This window comes from Lathamus discolor, chromosome 1 (assembly GCF_037157495.1).
Source record: "Lathamus discolor isolate bLatDis1 chromosome 1, bLatDis1.hap1, whole genome shotgun sequence".
Classification (NCBI taxonomy): Eukaryota; Metazoa; Chordata; class Aves; order Psittaciformes; family Psittacidae; genus Lathamus; species Lathamus discolor.
Genome location: NC_088884.1, coordinates 84,815,426 through 84,832,175, shown reverse-complemented (window position 1 = coordinate 84,832,175; position 16,750 = coordinate 84,815,426). Strand labels below are relative to the sequence as shown.

At 39.8% G+C, this 16,750-nt stretch overlaps 1 protein-coding gene across 12 annotated transcripts in view; it reads right to left on the bottom strand.

Moving 5' to 3' along the window:
- The window catches only part of SOX5 (SRY-box transcription factor 5), a 651,142-nt gene that overhangs the window by 478,478 nt on the left and 155,914 nt on the right, over positions 1 to 16,750 (bottom strand). For all 12 annotated transcript variants that reach the window (XM_065683868.1, XM_065683903.1, XM_065683877.1 and 9 more), the window contains one exon: positions 11,243 to 11,329. The gene's annotated coding sequence lies outside the window, so the exon portion shown is untranslated. The remainder of the gene's footprint in view (positions 1 to 11,242; positions 11,330 to 16,750) is intronic.

Sequence of the window (16,750 nt, the reverse complement as noted above, 5' to 3'; positions counted from 1 at the left end):
CAGCCATAAACACGTCAAAAGTTTTAAGAATACCTCCTAACAGGACATTTCCAAAGGTACAAAAAATGCTGTAGAGAATAAGCCAACATCTGTCTGCTAAAGAGGAGTTCCATGGAGGAAGACCAGCTCTTGGGTTTGGGGATTTTCGTTTGAACCATCTCTGACACTGTTGGAAAGGGGCTGACTGATCAAGTTACTGGACACGAGTCAGTGCAGCAAAGCCCTCAGCACAAACCATCCAACAAAAGCAGCCAAACACAAACCCCAAGGATAGAATTCAGCCTCCTGGATCCCGCCATTATTTGCAACACATATATACCTATTACAGGTAGAATATGCTTTATTTTTAAAGGTAATTGTTTGCCTTGAGCAAGCATAGCTTACAATCACTGGAGGAAAAGATTTGCTTTGGTGAATTAAAATCATGGGGTTATTTCGCTAGAAACTCAAAGAAGCACAAAGCTAAAAAGATTAACAAATAAATATTTTATCTTTTTTCTCTTTTTAACTCAGTGACATGAAAGCTCATGACCCTTATAAATACCAAATGAGATTTCACAAGTTTGCATGGTTGAGTTTTGAACAGAGGAATATTTTGGGGTGCAAGCCAAATACCCCATGTTAAGGAAAAAGGAATTAAAAGTTGACCACAACCTGAGGCCTTGGCTCCAGCCAGGTGCCTGTTGTTATGAAAGCAAGGTGCTCCACACAATCTAATCATAGCACTAAACCTTGTTACAAGCCCTTTTACAGCTCCAATATCTGGGTTACATGGAAACACGCTAGAGAGCCTCCTTGTACTATGAAATAAATGTCATTCTGACTGGCATCCTCTCTTCCAGTGAGTAATTTCCCTCCGCTGATAAATCGATACAGCAAAAACAAATGAGAGTGCACAATGGGCACATTGAGGATTACATTTTTATTCATTTCAGAGCGCCTGCAGCAGAGTTTTCTTAAACACAATAGCACAAAATGACGCACTTGAGCTGGGGGTGGGGGGTGGGGGGTGGAGGGCACGCACCTTAGAGAGGATGAGAGAGGGAAAAGGGCAAGAAAGGAAAAGAAAGAAGGAAAAAGGTGGAGGAAACTAACCTCAGCATTTAGAATACAATTCTATATTTGCAAGCTTCTGAAGTTCAGGGTGGTTTTCTGTTCAGTGAACATTTAGTTTGGCTCATTTCTAAGTTTTATTGCTATTCGTTATAGCAACAATAATTTGCCTTTCCCCCTACCCCTTCCACTTTAAATTTTAATCTTCACTATTCCACGTTATGTTTTAAGGAGCTCTTCTTACCCCTTCCATCACAGCAACCGTACTAATGCAAACAGGACACCACCAGTACTGCCCACATCTATCCTGTCTCATACCAAAATGGTTATGCCAAAAGGCACAGATTTCCTATAGAGGAGGTGTAACTATAGGAAAATGCACCGAAACATCTAGACTTCAGGGTTTCAGCTCAACGAACTGATCCAGCATCCAGTGGGCTCAGGAGAGATTTTCAGTGACCCCAAGGTAGGTGAGACCCAGCCTGGTCACCTTTAATTATACCTCTGAAACTTAAGGCCTTTTATAGCTATGAAGCAGAATTGAAAAGAGCTAAACTGCTTTTTCCCTCAGGCCATTCAGCCAAAGAAGGTGCAGCCATGGATTCACTGTGGAGCAAACAAAGGGACAGAAGCCTAAGGCATTGAGAAACTTCTTGGCTAAACCAGATCAAAATTGAAACTGAAGGGCAAGTCAGGACACCAATGATACCGGTGAAACTCTGGGGCTTTGGGTGCTCACCCGCTGCCAGTGAAAGGCCAGACGGATAGCTCCAGAGACTGGAGACCACAGCACATCTACAGGGGATCTGGAACCAAGAGAGCCAAGAAGAAGCTTGGCAAGGTGCCTCAAGCTACAGCATAACTCTGACTTGAACACGACCCATGCCAAGGGCAGGAAATCCAGAGAGCATGTAGTCCTTGTCCCTGAAGAGGGATTACCAGCAAATGCCAGCAGGGCTTTCGTTTCATCACCAGGAGCATCCACTAGTAACTGGACCAAGGTAACAAAACATTGCACATTTACTCCCCTGTGACCACTGGTTTGTAGCCACTTTCGATAGTGCCATGGTCTAGGTTTGAACAAGCAACATCAAGGTGAGAGGCTGTAGTATCTCATTACTAGTTCTCTATGCCTCATTAAATTTGCATTTATTTGGTTCTCACTGTTCGTGGTTCCTACAACAACCAGCAAGAAATTACACAGAAATGTGCCTTTTTTTCTTCCTTTTCACACTCTCCCCCTTCCCCCACCTTTTTTTTTTTTTTTCTTTTAAACCAAAAGGCCGTAACACAACAGCAACATAATGCAAAGTGAAATCCTTTTACAACCCTGGGAAGGCCAAGATGTGTGCCCAATAAATGTAAGCAGACATGATACCCTTTATAATCACAGCAAGATGAAGATGTGAACTGAATAAATGCTTTATAAACATCATAGATTCTATTAGATGCAAAAGATTGAAGCGTTAGGCACCTTTTAGCTCAACTTTCATTTAATTTACTGCTTGCTGTACTGTAGTCTAAAGGGAGTGAAAAAATCCTCTCTCTAATTTTTTTTTCCTTTTCATGAGCTGACCAAGGAGATGAAATCTGGGTACTTTAATTACCATTCAGAGCCAAAGGCCTGGCCTTTGATATGGAAATCCCACTTCAACTCCAGCTTACTGCTGCCTTTCGCTGTCCCCTTCTACTTCCAATCTCCCAACATGAATTTTAAGTAGTCTTGTCAACACCTGACTGTGAAAGCTAATAGAAGCCTGTGCTGCTAAGTTGGTGCTGTTGGCAATTTTAAATATTTTTTATTATTATTATTATTTTATTTTTTTAGGAGGGAGAGACCAGAGCAGGCAGGGGGAGGTTAGAAATTCAACAAACCTAAGTGACTAGATCTCAGTGCCTTCTCATTCCTTGTCTACACACAGCATGGACAGCTACATGCAGCAGCTCACATTAAAGGGTAAAAGAAAGAAGAAGCAGGTGGGGGGGGAGGAACGGATGAAAGCTGTCATGTACAGTTACCCTGTTATTGTCATCTGCCTGCTGCATGACTCCCAGCTTTGCTATAATTATTAATTGCACTTGTCAACTGTCATTAATTCCTCTTTAGCATCCCTGTCTTGGAGTAATTAGACAGAACAGCCTCACTGCACTCATTGTTTTGAGAGGCCCCTGAAAGAGCCCAACGGGCTCTGCAAAGAGACAACCATCATTAATACAATAGAGCACCTCAGCATTAACCCTTTCTAAGGTATGGAAATCAGAAGCTGTTTGCTCTTCGACTTACAACTTCCAGTTGCTGGACCCCTGTTGCCCTTTTCCTTACAAGGGCTCCCATCTGATGACTCAGGAACAGCTGAAGGCTTCAGGTGCTTCAGCCTGGGGCACCTCACTTGAGACGCTGCAAGGACTAATTTTCCAAGGGTGGGGGCTCAGCACTCCCCAGCTGTTAATCAAGACATTATCTTGTGCCTGGCTTTTAAAAGGAAGGCACAAAACACTGGACTGTTTATGAAATTATCATCTTCACATTTTATCTCTTTCATCTAAGTCTACAGAGGTTCACCAAAAAGCAGCTGTAGAATGCCAGTATTCTTTGATGCTCATTTCCCCTCTCTTACCTGAGGAAAGGGATGCAGAGCTATTGTTCTGATTGTGGCTGCCAGGAATCCAGTGCAGATCCCAAACCCCAGCTTTGCTATCACTGCTCCCATGCTAGCCCCAATCCAATATGCTTCCCGTGACTACATTATGCACTACAGCTGTCCTGAAATTCTCAAATCCCAGACACAGCAATCCCCACCACTGTTACAGAGGTATAAGCAACAACTACAGTCTCCCTTCCACTTGGCACTTGCTTGGTAGCTGCACAGATGACACATGGCAGGGAGTGGACTCTGTTTATTCTCCCAGATTTGCAATGCTAGAAAGCATAAAAGATCACGCATGTGGAGAAGGTCCAGTAAGAAGGTGTAATTATGAGTATCAGCAATGGACAAAGCAACCAAATGGAATGATACTGCATTTGTATCACAATCTTGAGAACAAAAAGTCACACTTTCTATCAGAAATATCAAGTTGCTGCTGGGGAAGCACAGGGGGAGAAGGGAGTGTTCACTCATTAAACTTTATTTTACGCTGGTGCCTGACTATATAATGGTGGTTCAAAAAAATGAGAAGGAAATAGAGCAACCTATTGCTGCAACAGGGCAAATATCTCTGCAGTTCTACTCTTAGTTTACTGCTTAGGTTTACCAAACTCTTTGGTTTACCACTGCAGCTAATCCACTCTCCTCATCTTTTTAATTATAATGCTGGAATTCAAAGTTCTTATATAAAAAAGGGAAACTAGCTGGGAGGTAGCCAGACTTCATTTTACTGCTGCTTGGGGACACTCCGAGGAGCTTCTGGGCAGCTGGACAGACCTGCCTGGGGGCTTGGGAAGACCATACTGCACAATTACACCCTCAGTCCCACAGCTGAGAGTAGAGGGAGCACAGATACTTTTTTTCCCCTCTTAAATCCCAGGAAAGACATGTATTCGCACTCAGCAAGCAGTTTTGCCAAATCTGTTCACATCAAATAACATCTTCAGCAACAGTATTCCTTAATCAATTTATTTTAAATAAAACTATATATTCCTGGCTTAAAATCAAACACTAGAATACTAAAAATCAAAAGGAACTTTCTTCAGTCTGCTAGCTTAACTGCAACATGCAAACTTTGTGGAACGATTTTTTTTCCCCATTAAATTTTGTCTATCTTTTCAATGCTTACCCAACTGAGATCAGAGCCACAAATTAATGAAGCAAATATACTCTAAAACAGGGTTTCAAAGTCATAAAATGTTAAAGAACTTTATTCAGAGCTTCACCTTCTTTGGATCTGGCTTAGTAGCTTGTGACTTACTGAAATAACAGAGCACATTGTATAAAGCCATGTGGAATGTATTTATAGTACATATAGAACCAGAAAAATCTTTCATAAGCATATGCATCAGATTTTTGGCACCATGCATCCTGCACCAGAAATAAGAATTTGGCCATAGATCTGATCAGCGAACACTTATCCGCCTTTCTCTATTGTGGCTATAGTCAACCAATGCAAAAATTAGAGTGATTTTCTCAAAACAGGGCTCAATTCAGCTGCATGTTAAGTACCATCACTGATGAAACTCCTTCTGCATTTTTTAAAGATGGATTTCAGTGGCCTACAAAACTGGCTGTCTTTTATAACACCTCACTTAACAGCCAAATCTTCTTCTTACCTTATTACTGAGAAAGTCTGCTAAACCACCTTTAAATTGCACACAAGGCCAAACTTATCTAAAGGTCACATTTAATACACCATACGCCTATTACTACAGATTTCTGAATGGCTGGTGATACTAGTTCCTCAGGTAAATAAAACAAATAATCCTATTTCACATTGCTAATGCCAGATGTTTCTTTCACCTTCTTACATGAGCATGCTCTTGGGACAGATGTAAACCAATTCTGATTGCTAGCAATGAAAGCACCCTAGGACAAAGCTGGCTAAACTCACTGATGATTTCAGGTCTTTGCAGTGATCTGCTGAGACATTTCTGGGATTCGGCCAGAAGCTACAGCATTAGTTCCTGTTATTTCAAGAAGGTGAAAAACAATAGGTGGTTAACAGCCATTTCAGTGTGAATTCAGATGCTTTCTGTAGTAAACTTCTGCCACCAGTATTTTGATGCATGGTTGGGAAGTTTTGCCAATTTAAAAGTGCAGCTTTGCAAAGAGCTCTTTATCAAAAGGATTCAGATGAAAATCCATGCATTCCTCTAAACTTTAATACCTGACCCCTGAGCATTGGATGTTCCCTAGTCATCCTGAGCCCATGTTTTCTCCTCCTTCCCTTGACAGATCACACTAGCTAAAAAAGCAGTTAACGAGAGTACATACAATATGTGCACGACCTTAAAAACACACCAGTATCATTACAGACAAATTCTCTGTTCCACAGTCTCTCCAATGAAGAGTGTTCAAGTGATGATTAACCAACAAGCTAAGTGTTCAGCTGCAATCTCAGCCCATTTTGAATGGTTTTTGCCCAAGGCAAACTAAAGCAGAAGATTAAAAAAACCCCTCCCAAATGGATTAAATACCCAGTCAAATGACGGTCTTTAAGGTCATTACAGCAATAAGCAATATCTATATATATATACATATATATTATATCTATAAAGGAAAAAAAAAAAAAAAAAGACAACCTCAGACAATCCTCCAGAGGATTACTTCAACACTTTTGACTTCAGAGAGACTGAAACTGATTCTCTTAAGCAACCAGCTTTAACCTAAATCAGAACTCACATCAACACCAATCAGAAAGAAGCTTTTTCAAAAACTTGTACTTTCTAATAGTTATATGGGCCTTAATCCTCTTGGAAACAGTTTTAGATCATTATTCTGGGAGTTATTAGGTTGGAAAACAGCTTCTAGGCAAATGATGCTATTCACAAACCTTTTACACTAGAAATAATGGTTGGATTATTTCTGCCTCAAAAGTAGTCTTGAGGTCTGATTTCTGATTTTCTTTGTATTTGATGTTCCTGAAAAAAGACACAGCTACTTGCTGTTAAATAATAAAATAATAATATAGTAATAATGACATAATAATAATATAATAATAATGACAATAGTAATAATAGCAACAATAATAAAATTTGAATACATAAAAGTAATTTTAAGAATTATAATGGCAGTAATGAGAGCAAGTTTGGATTTTAAGTGGAAGTGAAAAAATAATATTTTATCTCATGACTTCCAATGCTCTTCTACGTTTCCAATGCTTTGGTATTTCCCCAAAATACGAGTTTCAAAGGGCTTTTACGGATCTTAATTTTTTCCTCATGTTTTCTAAAGTGCTATTCCTTTTTCTCATCCATTGGCATCTCACAGCAATAGAAAAAAAACAGTATATTGAAATCTGCTCCTTTGCCAGTAGTTGACAGAAGGGTGACTACACATCCCTGATTCTGGGAGTACGTAATTTCCAGGACCTTTGAGAGTACTTGCTGTTTCCCCCAAAACTTTTGCTTTGCCTACATCTGGCAATGCTCTGCAGAGCAGGCTGGCCAGGCAGCTGAGCTCACTGAACCATCATCAGGTAATCAAGATATTTGGAAATACAGAATTATCTCAATAGTATCTGTTTAATTTTTAATTTTTTCTAACTTGAACACAGGAAGTAGATAGGTAATAGGGAGTTCAGTACTTACCCCACCTCAGATAGTTTTCCTTTTCCTCTTAAAAAATAAAAAAATAATCATGCAACATGAATTTTAAATAAGAACATAGATATTTTAAAACTTCATTAATGACAGAAGCCAGCCTTTTCCTCATATTACATTTTTCTCAATGCTTTCACATACAGCAACAACAGAAATACAACCAGTCATGGATATACATCAAGTTGATTTTGCAGTCCTGCTACTAGTTCCTACCACTATACAGGTCTAGATCTCTGACACATGCATCTAATGGAGATTATGGAGTTGGTGCAAGCCCAAAGCAGCCCCAGGAACTGGGAGCCTGCAGCATTCTGAGCACTTCCACAAGCCCCTCCACATCTCCTCTCGGTTTTTTAGCATTAGTGGAGTATAAACAGACATGTTGAGAGCCCAGCCCAAAAGCTCTAAGTCCTAAAGGCTCTCATGAAAAGTTTGCCACTCTTCCATTTCATAGTGAAAGTGTAAAACACACACACAAAGAAACCCAACCAAACTCAACCTAAGACATAATCAAAACCTCACCAAGTCCATAAAAATTAATCTGTGCTACACTATGCACTTTGTTTCCTTCAGGCAAATCAAATACTGACATTTCAATGGCAATTTTTGCCCAAGTAACGACTTCAGGATTTACCCCTATCACTTTTACTTATGGCTGTATATTCATGTCAAGGACCCACAATTTTCTTTTTCTCAAAGAAAATAATTTCATTAAAAACTTCGAAGCCTGCTTTCTGTAAACTGGTTATTAGTAAATTTTCATCCATTAGTTCTTACCCTGAAGATGGCAGTTCTATTCTCTGCAGAAGAAGGGGATCGCAGTGGGAGAGCATCATAAAAACTGAGGCACAAAAAGAGCAGCAGCATCTCTGACTAAATGTTCCATTGAGGAAGTGATATCACAGAATACGATGGGCCAAAGCATTCTGTGATATCACTTTCTAAAGTATACTAAAAACTTATTAATCTGCCTAGATGACAACTTCATCATCATTGCTCAGGAAAAGTCCAAAAACCTACAGGAAAGGCCTTCTGAGGTAATCAAAAGCCAGAGACATAACATAATTAAAAAGAAGAAAAGAAAAAGAATTGTTTCATTTGTTGTTCTTAGTTATATTAGGAATAAAAAACAGATCTGATGTAATAATGTATCCCAGCAGTTCAAATCTTCTAATTTATGTAGAATGGATTATTACTTAGACAATCTGACCGTGGGCAAAACTTCCTCAGTTGAGAAGATTTACAATCTAATTATGCAGGAAGTTCTGCTGAGACAGTTTGGGTGCAATGGCTTTCTATTACATTAGCTTAGCTAAGATTGCTGCTTCTTTGCTTGCTTTGTGTTCCAAGTACTCATATGAAAACAGAAAATCTTTCATTCATATCCTTTATTTCCCTTTAGTTTTTCTCACCATTACTGTATGCAGAAGCACTCGTTCTCAACCACAACTGGCAGCAAGGGGCTGAGGCTGTTAACGGCAAACAACAAGTTGCCTTTCAGGCTTTTGTTTTGGACCCTGTTTAGTGAACTGACTTTTAAAAAGGACCATCAAAGTGCTTTTCATAATTTTTACAACGATAGTTGCTGGGTTATTACTCCCCTCCCTTATTGCAAATGCCCCTGTAGAAAGCCTGAAGCTGAAATCTGTTTCTGTACTCTTTCTTTTTCTTCCTGCACACACAAAACTAGTTTATTTTTGTAGGGTAGCTCAAAGATGCTTTGCTGCTGCTCAGACACCTGAATATTTTTAGCAATTTATTTCATTAGATCAAAAAAGATCCCTCAACATATACAAAAATAGTGAGAGTTTTACAAGCTTGTAGAGAAAAAGATGGGAAACTTCAGTTTAACATAATCCAAAGTCTCTTTTTTTTCCTCCTAGATATATTACTGTGTATTGACATAGTTGAATATACAGACTTTCCTATATTAACATAGATGGAGAAATTGGTGCCTTTTATTCTTTACAGTAAGTGTTTTGATTTCAAAAGGCCAAAGGATCATGTCACGGCCTTCAGTCTCAATAATTACCATGTGTAGTAATGCACATTTTTATCTACAGGTGGCAGACCTTTTAAAATCATCTTCAATCAAATTCATTAGACATTTTTGTTGATACCACCACCCACATTAAAAAGTAAGAAACTGCAGCATAAAGTTCTAATTAACACTGTTTAATTTTGAAGACAGATTTGTCAACGAAGTGGCTGAATTCTCAAAGGCTAGTGACCCCTCTCAGAATGAAAGCCTTAAAAAATAATAATAATGTTAATAAAAAGAAATCAGTTGCCCAGTACATGGTAAGCTTTTATTATTTAAAAATCATTCGTAGACTCAGCAAAGGATTTCTTTTTTTCCTCTAAAGTAGAAGTTTCGCTTCCTTAATCATTAAGCACTGGCTAGTGAATTAGTGATTTCTACTTTGATAAGCTTACTAAGAAGAGGAAAAAAATGCAAGAATGTCACCCCTGACTTCTGGCAGTTAGAAAGAGAAAAGTAAATTATAAAATTTGTTTGTATCTGAATCAACCATTTTAAAATACCACGACTTAGACTGTCATCTCTTTTGCGTTCCTAAGGCTTCACTATGCAACAGAAAAGCACTGATTTGCACCAGAGTATTATCAGTCAATCATATGATCCTGCATTCAAACTCAATTGGAAATTTTGTCCCAGTAGGAACAGTGGACTAGCCCTCGGCAGTGGAATAGCCTTCTGCATGTGGACAAAATCATGCCTAAATAAAGAAGGCTGTCCCAGGGTTTCATCTAAACCCAGAAAACCAACCGTATCCTGGGCTGCAACAAAAGAAGTGTGACCAGCAGGTCGAAGGAGGTGATCCTGCCCCTCTAACTCTGCTCTTGTGAGACTTCACTTGGAGTACTGTGTGCAGTTCTGGTGTCCTCAACATAAAAAGGACATGGAACTGTTGGAACAAGTCCAGAGAAGGACCACGAGGATCATCAGGGGACTGGAGAACCTCCTGTATGAAGATAGGCTGAGAAAGTTAGGGCAGTTCAGCCTGAAGAAGAGAAGGCTGCGTGGAGACCTCATAGCAGCCTTCCAGTATCTGAAGGGGGCCTACAAGGATACTGGAGAGGGACTTTTCGCTAGGGACTGTAGTGATAGGACAAGGGGTAATGGGTTAAAACTTAAACAGGGGAAGTTTAGACAGGATATAAGGAAGAAGTTCTTTACTGTTAGGGTGGTGAGGCACTGGAATGGGTTGCCCAGGGAAGCTGTGAGTGCTTTGTGCCTGGTGTTGCTCAAGGCCAGGTTGGACAGAGCCTTGGGTGACATGGTTTAGTGTGAGGTGTCCCTGCCCATGGCAGGGGAGTTGGAACTGGATGATCTTAAGGTCCTTTCCAACCCTAACTATTCTATGATTCTATGATCTAAGTGTTGCTCCAAGATTCTCAGTAATACTGGCTCTGGCTCTCTACTGGCTTCCACACCTTTTCCTCATTCCCACCCATGAAAATTGGACATAAATGTTACCTGTCACTGTGGCTACACTTCTAATCCTGATGTGGCAGCAAATGCCGTTTCTCTTGGACAAATTTTTTATCTTGCCAGTAAAATTTAAAGAAAAAAAACCACACCCTCAAAAATCTTTTGCTCTTTAGTGGTTTTTTTTTAATAAACAGAACTGCGAAGCAGCTTCAATGAGTTAACAGAGATAAATTCAAAACATTTACGCTGGAAATACACACACTGGAGAATATTCTTATTTACTTGCCTATATACCCAAATCCTCCCCCTCCTCCCTAGTCTTAAAGAGTGGGTGAGAAAAATTGTGTACACTAATGTCTTTTGTGGTAACCTAGTAACCTTCCCCTTTTTCTCCACAAGCTCTTCCTTCGTACCACACTCTTCCATGTTGCTAGCCCTCCGGAGTAATTGCTGTATGTCTTTATATGGTTTTATTTTCCTACCCAATGCAGAAAAGTTGGGGTTATTTTCAATCTTCGAAAGCTTGTAAACAGGATCAAACAGGAACCCGGTCATCAGCAAGAGGAAGGCTAGAAAAATAAAAGCAAATGCATATCAACAATTTGATTTTATAAAGAAAATACATCCAAAACATGAAACAAAAGCCTGGGCTCTGCTAGACATCCCCCTCCCCATTCCTTTTTGTTTAGTTCATGAACTCCCTTTTGCAGAACAGAGGCTGGTGTAAATTAATGTGTGACCCAAAATATATCACATGGAAAAGCTGCCACAGAAATATGTAATAGCAGAAAAAAAAAGGGAAAAAAAAAGAAAAAAATAGGCATTATTGCATTATTAGAACTAAAGTGGCACCTCTTACCACGATAAATCAATACAAAGATTGAATTAGGGGACAGATGTGACTACATATTCCTGTTTCTCTTGGGTGTTTAAACAGCTAACCTACAATCACCAATTCTGTTTTTATAGCACCAGCTTAACTTGCATGATTAGCCTGTTTAGCATGGTTTATGGTGCAAGTACAGTACCATGAGCAAGAAGTCCTCTGCCTCTACTCTCAGCAGTCACCCTGTGAGTAGGAAGGTTACTCACACATTTACTCCGTGACTTCAACCACTGCCTTGAGGCTCTCCGAGCTGCACCTAAGCTTTCTGAAGAGGTGAGAGTAGCAGGTATGACAAAGCACAGGACTTCAATGACTAACATTAGACAGCATGACTTCCCAAACTTCACCTTGTCCTCCACAGTTCAGAAGTGCAATGCACACCAGATCACCCTGGGCACCTCTCGCACTTGTGGTTGCTGTTGTTTTACCCCCAAGCCTTCAGCAGAGAGGGAGAAAGTGTTCTGTGGCACATGGTATACACGCAAGGGATGCACAAGGTAGGAGCTGGGACGGACCCCTTTGCAGAGGCCCGTGACACTGTTGCATGGAAGAGTGCAACTGGGCAGTTGGACCCAGGTGGCCCTGCCACAGGCTTTGTACCTCTATTTACCTGGCTGCAAAACTGGGAAAATGAGTGTTACGTGACTCAAGTACATATTAAGGCAGTGATATGAGACAAAAAATCTCTAGTACTAATGTTATTTAGCTGGATTACATGAACACTGATGCATAAACATATCTGAGACTATACTTGTGACATGACATGCCAAGTTCTCACAAGCCAAAGTCAGCACCATTTTTGGTGTCCTTCCAGTCAGGTTTTGAATCCCTAAACGCCCTGTGTTACAACCTATTAATATCAATCTAGTCTAACCAAAACAAATAATTTGCAGTGTGAAACACATTTTAATAAAAATCAGTAAAAATTTATTTTATTTAAAAGCTACAAAACATACAGCCAACCAAATTCTGAAATCAGTAACACCAATATATAAACCCAGGCACTTTCTCTACTGGTTTAGCTTGATAGAATTACTTTGCCAGCCCTACAGTTCTGAGAGCATTCTGTGAAAAGCAGCAGCATGTAAGACTACTATCAAGTGCAAACTGGTGCATGACGTTTCAGAAGACAACCATCCCTGCTCATACTGAGCTCTGCATGCAGGCAAACTATGTGAAGATAAACCTCAATTTCGTGTATTATTTTTGAGCAATAGATGGGCAAACAGAAATGTGTTTTGATGTTTTGTATAGAAATTTCCTCAAACATGAATTGAAAGATGAACATTTCTATAGGCTTTTCCAAATAAATCCATGTTGAAGAAGGGGAAAAAAGTCTTCAGTGAAGATAAGTCATCAAAATTTCCTTTTACAAAAAAAGTCAAGATCTCCAGGTCCTATCAGACTACCTCAAAGAACCAGAAAATATGAATTGCTTAACTCTTGCTACTTGGTTATCTTATTAAACATCCATCAATTAATTAGCTTAATATAAAATATAAAATTTGTCCTTTATCTTCCTTCCCTAACCAACACATCATTAATACAACAGACACACACCGGGAGCTGAGGAAGGAACCAGCCCCACTCAATTCATATCCATAAACCTAGATATTTTTAGATTCTAGATTTCTGAAGAAGCCTTGCTCTCTACTTCCCTGTACTTCCTCAGCTATGGTCTTGAGCAGTGTGACAGAACCAGCAGAAAAAAAAAAAAAAAAGGACGTTGTTATGCAAAGAAACCTAGATCCTACTTTGCAATTAAGTTCACTTTCATCTTAACTATGTTTCCCACAGGATGCACCTAAGAAAAGTTATACTTTAAGCTCTTTCTTTTATTTTCTATTTCCAAAACATTTCCTACAATGTTTTCGTTTCTACAGCAACATGGTTTGCGGACCTTAATTTGGGAAGACTACGAGGGCAGCATTCCAGAAACAGCAAAGACCTCTGTGTAGGGGAGTTGAATGGAAAAGCACAAAACAGGAGACTGAAGAAATCCTTTCCAAAAACTATTCCAGTATGAGAGAAAATTTTAGGTATGAAGAAGTCTGAAAGTGTAGCACATTCTTATGAAGATTTTTACAACACTATTATAGAGAGCAATACATCATATTCTGCATGATGTAATGTACTAAGTTTTAAGTATTGTATTATATTTTACTATAATGATATTTTTTTAGCTTTCCCTGTATTTTAATAGTGGCGAAAGCAGATCAACAGCCTCCAAGACAGAAGTCTTGCCTGTGACCACAACCCCACCTTGAAGAGGCTTCCACTGATGCAGTCTGCAAGTTCCTTTGTCCTATTCAACCCTTTGCCTCTTTGTTGAGGCCATCAGGAAGATGTCAGTTAGAGACAAATGTTGTAGTGGCTTTCCTGTGATGATGTTATCTTGTGATAGGCTTTTTAGAAAGCAAAGAGAGCAAAGCCACAAAACGACTCTGATCAGCCCTTCCACAGCACAGAATAACCGCAGGACTTTCTGAAGGCACAAGGGAAAAGGGTGGGCAGACGCCAGCCTCCATCTTCTGAATGTGGGCAGTCCCAGAGTGGTGGTGGGTGGAATTTCATCTCACCTAACTAGGCTGGTATGCACATAAGGCAATCTCATAATCTAACATAACCTTTGCAAAGTAAAATAAGGCTATTGCAAACATCTGCAGGATCTTTCTCAGGGATGAAAAAAAAAAAAAAAAAAACCCATCAAATGCCCTGCCCTCCACCCAGTGTGCATAGAAACTGCAACCATTTACAGTCACTGTGACTCATGTCTCTCCACATTTCATCTCTGGTTAAAGCTGCTTCCAGTTATACACAGTGCGGTGCACTACAGTGAACAGGATGAGAGTAACACAGGAACATGATGTTTTCTGCATTTACTTTCATTTTCACAAGAACTTTCTGAGGTTTATAGCTGTTAGTTTTTAACTCTTCAAGTCTTAAGTGTGCCCATTAAGGCTGAGGTGAATTAGTGGAGCAACTAAAAGAAACTGTGTTGCTACATCTCCTGCAGATGAGGTCTTCAGCGTCTTGGGGTATAATCTGGCAAATTTTTATCCACTTTGAAAAAAAAAAACCAACCTGGTACGTGTACAAGAAAAAAGCATAACTCTTTTTGAAAACCAGCTGTTTTCAGAGAAGACCCTACCTCCTACTTTCAGACTATGAGCTCTCATTTCACAAGCCAAAATCTGATGCATGAATGAGCCTTTCAGAATATAGCTTTCGACTGCATGAACTAGGAAAAATCACTAGCTGGCTCTGGTTGTTTTTCCCCACTCAAAACTAGTCTGAACAGAGTGGGTTTCAGGTTTTGTGGCTGGTTTTTGTTTTAAAGTCTCTTTTCTACTAAAAAATACCATCCAGCTTGTGCACAATTACCTCCTCGATATCTACCTGTTCACATGGCTGAGCAATAAAAAAGAAGTCCAGAGGAGTGATGGGTTTTGTTTTTTTCTTATTTCTCTCTTTATCCTTTTTTTCCTTTTTTTTTTTTTTTTTTTTAATCTATTTGCCAACCAGAGTCATTTATCCCCTATTAGATAAAGTATAATAGACTATACCGAAAGGGTCACTGGCCTTCCATTTAATGATATTGCCGGCACCAATCTACATTTTCCCGACAGTGTCCCTCAACACAGAATAAATGGCTGATCTCTTCACAATAACAGCTGATTTCTCTTTATTAAGCTAAAAAGGTCACCATTTTCTACGGCTGGGCCGCCCTGCACTATTGATAATTTTATGCATAAACAAATGGCAAATTTGTGCCACATAAATATGCATTAGCAATTACTTTTTCCTAGGGCAACGCTCGCCGCATGCAAATGTGTCCCTCACAGGGCCTGGTGGCTTTTGTTTTAGCTCTTGAACAGCTAAACAAAAGAGCACAATAAACAGTTTAAAAATTGCCAATCAATCGGAAATGCAAATGCAAAGGTAAATGGCAAGAAACTTGCCCAAACAAATAAAACTAAGCCAAAAAAGCAAAACAAAAATCATAGATGGAAATATATAAATTGAAAGGACTATCTGTTTCCTCCCCCCACTTGTATCTTCAACTTTGGGTTTTATTTCTTTTCAGTAAAGAGAGACAGCTAAGGTGTTCTTCTTTCAGCCGCAATGGAACTGCTACTAGCATGGTCCTATATGGGAGCACCCAGAATGCACACATGGTCAACCCATGTGTACACGTTAAGCAGGACCCACACCTACCTCCAAAGAAAGGAGCCAAAAGAAGGATGCCTGAGGAAACTCACAGTGGTTTAGCTTTCTGCGATCACACATTTCCATCGAAGAATTTTAAAGAAAAGTTTGTGAAAGAATCACTGAAAAAAGCTTAAAGATCTTCTGTAAGCGTTGACTTAGGATTTCATTACTGGAAGTGCCCAGAAAATACGAACTTATTTGTGCCTATATGGAGATGTCTGTAGCAACAGCCTAATGAATGTTGTCACTTGAGAAAGTTGAACTACATATAATTTCCTTCACCCGGAGGACAGAAAGCTTGATTTTCCCTTGTCTTACCCTTGGACTACTCATTTCTGACAGCAAGCCATAGTTGTATATAAGATGCAGGATAAGTGAAAAATCAGGCCCATACTAAACTGGTATGAACATGTGTCCTGAGTTCAGCAGTAGCAGTTATTTTTCTCCTTAGTAGCTAGTGCAGTGCTGTGTTTTGATTTTTGGCCTGGGAACAGTGCTGATAACGCTGATGTTTTCAGTTGCTGCTCTAATGTTTGGCCTGGCCAAGGACTTTTTGAGCCTCATGCTCTGCCAGGGAGGAGGGGAGGCCGGGAGGAAGCAGAGACAGGACACCTGACCCAAACTGACCAAAGAGGTATTCCATACCACAGCACGCCATGCCCAGGATGTAACTGGGAGTTACCCGGAAGGGCTGGTTCACTGCAGGGTTGGATGAGGTATCGGTCGGTGATTGGCTGGGGGGAGTGGGGTGAGATATTGGTCGGCTGGTGTTGAGGTGTTGTTATTTCCTTTATCATTATTATTGGTGGTAGCAGTAGTGATTTGTGTTATACCTTAGTTACTAAACTGTTCTTATCTCAACCCATGGGAGTGGCATTCTTTTTGATTCTCC